The sequence below is a fragment of the Bos taurus genome, chromosome 8, assembly GCF_002263795.3.
Source record: "Bos taurus isolate L1 Dominette 01449 registration number 42190680 breed Hereford chromosome 8, ARS-UCD2.0, whole genome shotgun sequence".
Lineage (NCBI taxonomy): Eukaryota > Metazoa > Chordata > Mammalia > Artiodactyla > Bovidae > Bos > Bos taurus.
This window is the reverse complement of record NC_037335.1, coordinates 22,024,677-22,034,214: the sequence shown is the minus strand read 5'-3', so window position 1 is coordinate 22,034,214 and position 9,538 is coordinate 22,024,677.

Genomic DNA, 9,538 nt, shown 5'->3' with positions numbered 1-9,538 from the left:
ATAGCTTTCTCTTTCCACCTTCTTTCCCTTCTTCATAGTAATTAAACAGAAATAATGCTCCCTTTCCACACTTTGACTTTGTAATACTTTTTTTCCTAAAGAGTTATGTTCATGAGACTAACCAAAACATGTTAAACTTGGTATTGATTCGATGACTTCATAAACCCCAGACTCCTTGACAGCTTGTGTGTGTGTGTGTGTGTGTGTGTGTGTGTGAATGAGCTGGCTTGAATCTCTGCTAATCTACCTGAATTTCCTTCTTAAGGCAGTTACATATAATGCCGCTTAAAAGGAATCATCTATATAAATTTGCAGTTTGGCAGGCAGGTTCCTCCTGGGACTCTGGAGGATTAATAATAAGTCATGGAGATTACACGTTCATGTGGGAAATAGGAAGGCCCAAATGTGGGTAAATACTGCTTAAGAAGACCCCACATCACAAGGAAGGCTGGAGGTGTTTTGAAGACTCTTAAAACACTCCCTTTGTATCACTTACCGCAGTGAACTTTCTCCCTCTAGTGTGTGTTATATTCACATTGAGTCATTCCAGCGATTTTGCTTTTAGTCTGCATATACCGTGTATGGTCTGATCTGGGTAGATAAACCAGCCTTATAGGTTTAAAGGAGATTGCATGAGCTGCTGCTGGGAAGTTTTTCTTGAGTTAGTTAGGAACCTGTGAAACTTAGTCCTTGATATTCCAGTAGCTGTTATTGGTAATAAAATCTGGTCCTCATAGCATGGTGAGGGACCCTGGTGGGCAAATAGAGGGAAACCCCTTACTCTTTTTTTCTGACATCCCCACAAACTTATGCTGTGACCTTAATTTAAGAGCTTATTGCTTCTCTCACTAAAAAATTACAACTTTTAATACTTTCTGCTAAACAAAAGTAAAATTATAAGAATGTAATACTCTTCCAACGCCCTGGAAATTGTCAAAGACTGCCCAAGGATTCCCCAAGAGCTGGACTGGGTCTGACTCAGAGACTGTTTCATCCATAGAAACTTAAATTGTTTCTATATGCTGGGAGTATACAATGAATGAATGAAGGCACTCAATGAATAAAATGAATGAATGAAAGGAAAGATAGAACCAGAGTCATATTTTAGTAGCCTAATTATATATTTTCAGAGTAATGTATTTAAAAAGGGACCATGATAACACATTTCTAAAAGGAGCTAAATGGCATATTTGACACTTTCCGAGAAGGGATTCTGCTTCTATCACTTGATCTAGGTTTTCAATTTCGGAAGCACTGAGAATTCCCTGTGGATGAATACTGGTGAATTTTTAAGGCAAGCTGAAGACCCAGGCTGCCCTTGTGGACATTAATACTCCCATGGAGCACTTTCCATGAAAAAGAAAAGTGTGGGTTTGCTGTCTTTGCATCAGAACTCCTAGGATTTGGCTGACTGCCTGGTTTATCCCAGGACATTAGTCAGCCCACAAATTCCACATTTGTTTATTCAGACCAGAGCAAGTGAATACTGCCATTCTCCCATCTCCTTAGTTGGCAAATGCTTTGTTAACCTGAATTGAGTTCTGCAACACAAAACGAAGTGACTAATCTTTTGGGGGTTCCCCCTCCCAGGTTCTTGTATGAGCAACTGAATCTAGAGACCACAAAGTCCCCACTGTCAGTTTTCCTCACACTGTCCTTTTATTCTGATGCTTCCACATTGTACTTTAGGAAACCAATACCTTCCAGAGTGTGGTTGAACTGGTGCCACCATTAAGAAAAGGAGGTTACGGGACTATTTAATGTTGCAGCAAAGGGCAGCTAGGTTGATTATTCTCATACTCTTTTTAAAAATCAACATATATTTGGCTGCATTGGGTCTTAGTTGTGGTGCCAGCTCTTTAGCTGTGGTGTGCAGGCTTAGCTGCCCAGTGGCATGTGGGATCATAGTTCTCTGACCAAGGATTGAACCAGCATCTCCTGCATTGGAAGGTGGATTCTTAATCACTGGACCACCAGGGTAGTCCCTAGGTTGATTATTTACTCTTATGTAGTCTACTGCTGGACTTCCCTGGTGGCTCAGATGGTAAAGCATCTGTCTACAATGTGAGGGACCTAGGTTTGATCCCTGGGTTGGGAAGATTCCCTGGAGAAGGAAATGGCACCCCACTCCAGTACTCTTGCCTTGAAAAATCCCATGGACGGAGGAGCTTGGTGCAGGCTACTATCTATGGGGTCGCAAAGAGTTGGGCACAACTGAGTGACTTCACTTAGTCTACTGCTGAGCGTCTGCAAACCATCACCTTGTACTCTCAAAAAAAAGTTTTCTCCCTCTGAATATGTGGGTTTGAAGGTACAGGAAGTATAAATATTAACAAAAAACAACCAGTTTGGATGATCACAAATATGTGGTAGATCTGGCATAGAAACTAAAAAGAATGTGTATTCATATTAATCACCAGGCTATTTGTTTATCTTTGATTATCTGTAAAGACCTAAGTTTTTTAGGGGAGGTCTGAGGGTCTAATTTGTAAATCACCATTGGCCACGAAAGAATGATTAGTTTCAAAAGACAACTGTTTTGCAACATGGTACAAAACAGAAGAGATGATAAAGGAAATCATAAAAATTAACATTTTTGCCATAGAGTCCCAGTTGTTTTTAATAGCAGGTTGCACATGGCAGCTTGGCAAATAATTCTCCCTTAGGAGAAATTAGGTCTGTAGAAATTCTGCTTGGTATATCAAGTTTTGACTGTGAGTGTGTTTACCATGGATTACCTGTTTTTCTCTCTTCTCTTTCTCCAGCTCTTAGCCAAACTACCTTCCAGATGCCCTCTTTCTACCACACTCCTCCTCCTTAGAATAAGAGGACGAGCATGTGATGTTTGAAGCAAGAAGATTCAAGAATTGCTGCCTGCTAACCCAGCACTTGGATTAGAACAATCTTTTTAGCTTTTTAGTGTGAAGTTCAGGGATCACAATTTTTTTTTTTTCATTCACGAGATTTTTGCAACTTGTTATTTTCATACCTGAGATCTGGAGGAAAGCTTAGTCTAAATAGTTTCTAAAATAACCATTAACTCAGGAGATACACAGCCAACAGAAGCTATGTGACAGGAGACATGCGTGTGACAGGAACTTTGCCTACACTACACTTTTTTGATCACATGTTTTTTTAAGGTGTCATTTAAAAAGTTTGTTTTTTGGAAATGATTCTTCCCACTATTTTTCTATAGAGGGTCCGGGAAATGTATAAGTAATTTCTGGGTTAGGTGCAGAAGATACATATGCTGGCAAACACATCTACAGTGTTAAAGCAGATTGTCCTTTGGAGATACTTTTTCAGGCTTGAGTTCTGTATTTCTGGATTTGACTCAATGGAAATCTTTACTGAGTACCTATCACATGCACAGCACTCTGCTGAAATAATAGGGGTTGGGGGACTACTGTCTAATTGGAAGACAAGAAGGATAAAGAGAGAACACCTATACATACAGCACAAAGCAGAATAAATTATAATATACAACAGGCTATGGAATATTGTGGAGCAAGAGGGCAATTTTTATTAATGGAGATAGGAAATGCATTACCAAGGTGATGGCATTCTTGCTGGGTCACAAAAGACAGGTAGGATTTTGGCAGGTGAAGAGCCATTCTAATGCAAGAGAATAATAATAGAAAAAGCACAGTGGTCCATTAAGGGCAGAAGCAGGGAAATAAAGGGTGGCTAGGATTATAGTGTGAAGAAAGCAATGGCACCCCACTCCAGTACTCTTGCCTGGAAAATCCCATGGGAGGAGTCTGGTAGGCTGCAGTCCGTGGGGTCGCGAAGAGTCGGACACAACTGAGCGACTTCGCTTTCATTTTTCACTTTCATGCTTTGGAGAAGGAAATGGCAACACACTCCAGTGTTCTTGCCTGGAGAATCCCAGGGATGGGAGAGCCTGGTGGGCTGTTGTCTATGGGGTCGCACAGAGTTGGACACGACAGAAGTGACTTAGCAGCAGCAGCAGGATTATAGCGTGATTTCTGAGCTGCGTGCACACAGCTGTCCATGCCCTCCTCCTTTTTTAAAAAAAAATTAATTTATTTATTTTAATTGTAGGCTAATTACTTTACAATTTGTGGTGGCTTTTGCCATACATTGACATGAATCAGCCATGGGTGTACCTGTGTCCGCTCCATCCCAAACTTCCCTCCCACCTCCCTCCTCAACTTCCCTCCCACCTCCCTCCCCAACTTCCCTCCCACCTCCCTCCCCTCCCACCTTCCTCCCCATCCCATCCCTTTGGGTTGTCCCAATGCACTGGCTTTGAGTGCCCTGTTTCATGCATTGAACTTAGACTGGTCATCTATTTCACATATGGTAATATAAATGTTTCAATGCTATTGTCTCAAATCATCCCACCCTCGCCTTTTCCCACGGAGTCCAAAAGTCTGTTCTTTATATCTGTCTTTTTTGCTGTCTTGCATATAGGGTCATCGTTACCATCTTTCTAAATTCCATATATATGTGTTAATATACTGTATTGGTGTTTTTCTTTCTGACTTACTTCACTCTGTATAATAGGCTCCAGTTTCATCCACCTCATTAGAACTGACTCAAATGCATTCTTTTTAATAGCTGAGTAATATTCCATTGTGTATATGAACCACAACTTTCTTATCCATTCAACTGCCAATGGACATCTAGGTTGCATCCATGTCCTAGCTATTGTAAACAATGCTGGGATGAACATTGGGGTACATGTGTCTCTTTCACTTCTGATTTCCTCAGTGTATATGCCTAGCAGTGGGATTGCTGGGTTGTATGGCAGTTCTATTTCCAGTTTTTTTAAGGAGTCTTCACACTGTTCTCCATAGTGGCTGTACTAGTTTGCATCCCCACCAACAGTGTAAGAGGGTTCCCTATTCTCCACACCCTCTCTAGCATTTACTGTTTGTAGACTTTTGGATCGCAGTCATTCTGATCAGTGTGAGACGGTACCTCATTGTGGTTTTGATTTGCATTTCTCTGATAATGAGTGATGTTGAGCATCTTTTCATGTGTTTGTTAGCCATCTGTATGTCTTCTTTGGAGAAATGTCTGTTTAGTTCTTTGGCCCATTTTTTGATCGGGTATTTTAAGCCCTCCTCCTTGAACCATTGTTTGCTCCAGAGTCACAGTGCCCCCTGGCTCTTTGACAATCTTACCAGCCATTGCTTCTCAGTTACCCTTCCTGGCTGTCCTTCCTCAGCCTGAGCTCTACATGTTGAAAGGTGTCAGCATCAGTTTTTTGTAGCTTTCTTCGTCTGGGTTAGTAATACTGAAAGTGTTAGTTACTCAGTCGTGTCTGACTCTTTGCAACCCTGTGGACTGTAGCCAGCCAGGCTCCTTTGTCCATGGAATTCTTCAGGCAAGAATACGGGAGTGGGTATTCATTCCCTTCTCCAGGTGGGAGAAGGGGATTTTCCCAACTCAAGGATCAAACCCGGGTCTTTGCCTCGCTTGCTATCATTTAAGTATTAACATCTACTTGCCAGTAACCTGCAATTCATTAACTTTCCCCATGACCCATGCCCTGACCTCTAGGCTGTATATCAAATTGTCTATTCAGCGTCTTCACTTTTGAGGCTAAATATCAGGTCTCTTGGTTCTTTGCCTGCCCCCTCTGTGGCAATCCTGCTCATCTACTAGTCTTCCCCATCTTAGTTAATGAGCCTGCCATCCACCTAGTTGCTTAGCTCCTCCCCACCCCCAAACGAAGACTTGTTCTAGAGACAGCCTTTTGTCTCACTCTCACCATATACTAACAAGTATTTTGAGTCCACTTCTATCCCACACCAAACAAGTGACTGTGGTTTTTGTCATGTTTTATGTTAGTAAGATTTGACTCGAAACACACATGAATTATCTTGATAAAAATAAGCATTAAATTAAAATATTACCTTTATAGAGATTGTCTCTTGATTCCTTTCTAGCAATTAGCTCCTAAATTACCCAGAAGACCCATGTGTTCTTAAGTTTGCACATGCATTGGAATTTATTTTTCCCAACTTCTTTAAGGGCCTTCATATTTTCTTACCCTTCATACCTAGATGCTGTGGATTAGATACAGACCTATATGCCCTTTTTAAAAACTTGTTTCATAGTAAAAATAACAATAATGATGACAACAATAGTATTAATAATACTATTAATAATTAGCACCTATTAAGACCTGTGGGCACTGCAGAAAGCACTGTAGATTCACTGATGGTCTAGCCCTCACAGTGACACTGGGATGGATACTATTACTGTCCTCATCTTAGACCTGCCCAAGGTTACACAGATGGAAAGTGGCAGAGAAACTGGATATAGACTTATTTCTGCCAGACTCCAAAGCCCATGTTTTTAACCAAAAATAATTTAAAATTCGGAACCACTGAATCTTCTCTTGCAAAGAATATTTTGTCTGCCACACTCAGTAAGATATAAAGATTAGCTCTAGAAAGATCATATAATATAATAAAATAGACCTTTTTACGTCACTTTTCTATAGGCCTCATGGTCTATTTTTACATAATTTCCAAGGTAACTTCACTTTGTGGGTGCTGAAAAATTGCCATTCATTTATTTTTTCCCTTTAACATTCATCTCTTCTCAGTCTCTCTAATGGACGACTTCACTGACTTCAAAACTGTAAAGGGAGAAACCAGGAACAAACATGAACCTAACGAGAGGATGAAGTGAATTATTAGAAAAGTTTCTCAGAGGAAGAACATTCATTGCAGCCATTTCGATCTTTGTACTTGACAGTGAGAGTACCACGTAAGCCTGAATGAAAACAAAACGAGATTGACTCAGGATAAACCAGGTTATGCTATGGTGACAACCTCAAAATCTCAGTGCCTTAAAGAGTGCTCACTCACTCATGACATATGCCATCAACGGCCACATTCTATGATATATTCTCCATCTATCCAGCATCTGTTGAACCCCTATATCTTCATTCTGGGCACAAGGGCCATTTTTTAGCTTCATGTAGAAACTACCTCAGGAGAAAGCCCTGCACACAGAAGTTCTTTGATTGACTTTGTTTGAGGCTTTAAATGCTTCCTTGGAAGACTGGTTACCCCCAGTGCCTTTTTCCCCTTGGTTTTGGGCCATTCTGCAGTTGGAATGGTCTAAGTTGTGCTTCTTTGGCTCTGAGGGCCCCCTCCAAAATTCTTCTCCAATTTCTATCATGGGCTTTGGAGGCAGATGAGTAGGCTTGGTCACTTACTAGTTGTGTGGCATTGTACAATGTCTTCACCTCTCTCAACTTTAGTTTCCTTGTTTGAACAGGGCTATTGTTCATTATTTGAACAGGGAAAAGTGACTGCATTTGAGAAAAAGCCAGGATATGATATTAGTAGCAGCTGTTGATGACTTGGGTGAGGCAGAGGAAAGAGGCAAGGATGTCCACCAGGTTTCTATCCTGACAAATGGGTGACGATGCATTTTATTGAGGAGGAGATAAGAGAAGCAATTTGTGTGTGTGTGTGTGTGTGTGTGACAGAGACAGAGAGAGATCAATTTCAACATAAGGATTTGCAATATTCTCCAGATATATTAAAGCTTACTTTAATGATACATAGGCGTGTGACCTGGACTGATAATAGAGGTTTCAAAGTCCTTTGCATAAAGAAGATAATTGAAACTGTAGAAGTAGGTGAGAGATACTTCTCAAAATGAGCAGAGAAGAGAGCTCAGGGTGAGCCCTAAGAATTTCTTTAAGAAATAAATAAATACTCTATAGAGAGTAGAGGATTCTTCCCTCAAAAGTTAGCTTTTATGTCACCATATCCCCTCCTTTTCCTCTTCTGTCTCTGGACATCTTTTTTTAGTGGGGGGGAGTTGAAGAAAAAGATTATAGCCTCAATAGAGATGTATAGGAGAGTAGGGAGGAAATTTAATCAAGTGAAAAGATTGAGATGTATTAAAGTTTTAAGATCAGAGACCATATGTTTGTTATGACAATAATCTGAATGGCTTAACATTTTACTTGGGAGGGTTCAACCTTCTAGGTACCAAGATGGCATTGATCCTGTGTTGGGAATTTGCCAGGTAAATGCAGCATAAGAAGAGACATCTAGCTGAAGGCACTGGTGGTGAGTAGTTCAGATAGCCAACTACTTAGAGTCCTTTTAGGGGAATGCTCATGGACTCTGAGGAAATGAAGACCCAGGAGCTGGAGGACTCAATGAATTTGAAGAGCAGATATGTTCAAGTGGGGGTCCTGAGAGCTTTGAGGGAAAGATGGCTAGGTTAGAGAATTACAGTGGTTGTAGTTAATGGTATGGAACCATTCTGGAAGATGACAAGTCTCAGGGTGTATGCTGGCAGTGTGGGGAAGTCTAATTGGAGTGGAGGTGAGAATTGTTATTACGTATTTGAGGCCAAGGAACAGCAGATTGAAGGTGGATTGCTCCCAAAGACACTGAAGTTTTCTGGAACAATGGCAGAAGTTGGGTTTGAGAGGAGGAGTGTTCTGTCTTAAAGCATGTGACCAGAGGTCAGTAGATGATAGAAACATGTAAGTGTACATAGTAGTATTGTCAGATGTCAAAGATGCCAGGATGGAGCTGTGGTGGTTCTAAAGTGGCATTAATGGGTTAATAAATTGTCACCCCTATCCTCAGTTCTATGGTAGGTGAAATGTACAGTTAGTGTGGGGAGATGTTGTGTTTATTGGTTCTTTTTCTTTTACATAAAGGATGAAGATTCCAGAGGGTTTAGTGGTTTGAGGAGAGAAGCCAGAGAGAAGAGGTACAGAGCATGAAGGGGTTAAGAACAGGGGAGGGAAACTGACTTCCTTTTGGCATATGAGGATTATAGGGACGGAAGCCTTAATTGGAATTAATTGACCACAGACATTCCAAAGGTGGAATTAGTCATAACAAAGATGTCGGGTCTGAGGTGGGGTCTGGCCCAGTCATGTGTGGGTGAACTCACTGTCTGGGGACTAGGGTCATCAAGCATCTGAACATGGACCCCCTTCTGTGTGCAGGATGGAGGACCCGGCCTCTATTCCCTGGCGTGGTCTCAAGATGCACCGAGTGGCCACATGCAGGGTAGTTGTCATTTAACATTTCATTTCCCTGGAGTTGTGAAGATTCAACACAATCATTTGTGGGAAAGCACTTTAACAACTATAATCACAATAAGTTTGCTAAGTTTTAGTGTTCCCCACACCTTTGATGTATTTCTATGTTTTTCCATGTAACTGTAACATATTCCTTAAGATAATAAGGACTTTCCTCTAATAAAGACAAAGCCAAGATACTTTATTTACAGTGTTAGCCTGGCACCTGGGCTGATTCTCTGTAGTGTTTATGTAGTCTTGATGTGGACTGGCATCTTTCCCTGGACCTTTGAGTATCTTCCTCAGCAGCTTCTCATGGCCAGATGCACCATCTCTGTGTCTTTTTATTACAACGCCCAGACTCTCTTCTAGGCCACCCACCAAGTTCTTTGCTCCAGTCTTAAGGGTGCCCACAGCTCCAGGCTCATTTGTAAAACAGAGCTGACTGACACACCTAAGCAAGGGATGCCAATCTAGTCTAGTTTTCCAGGT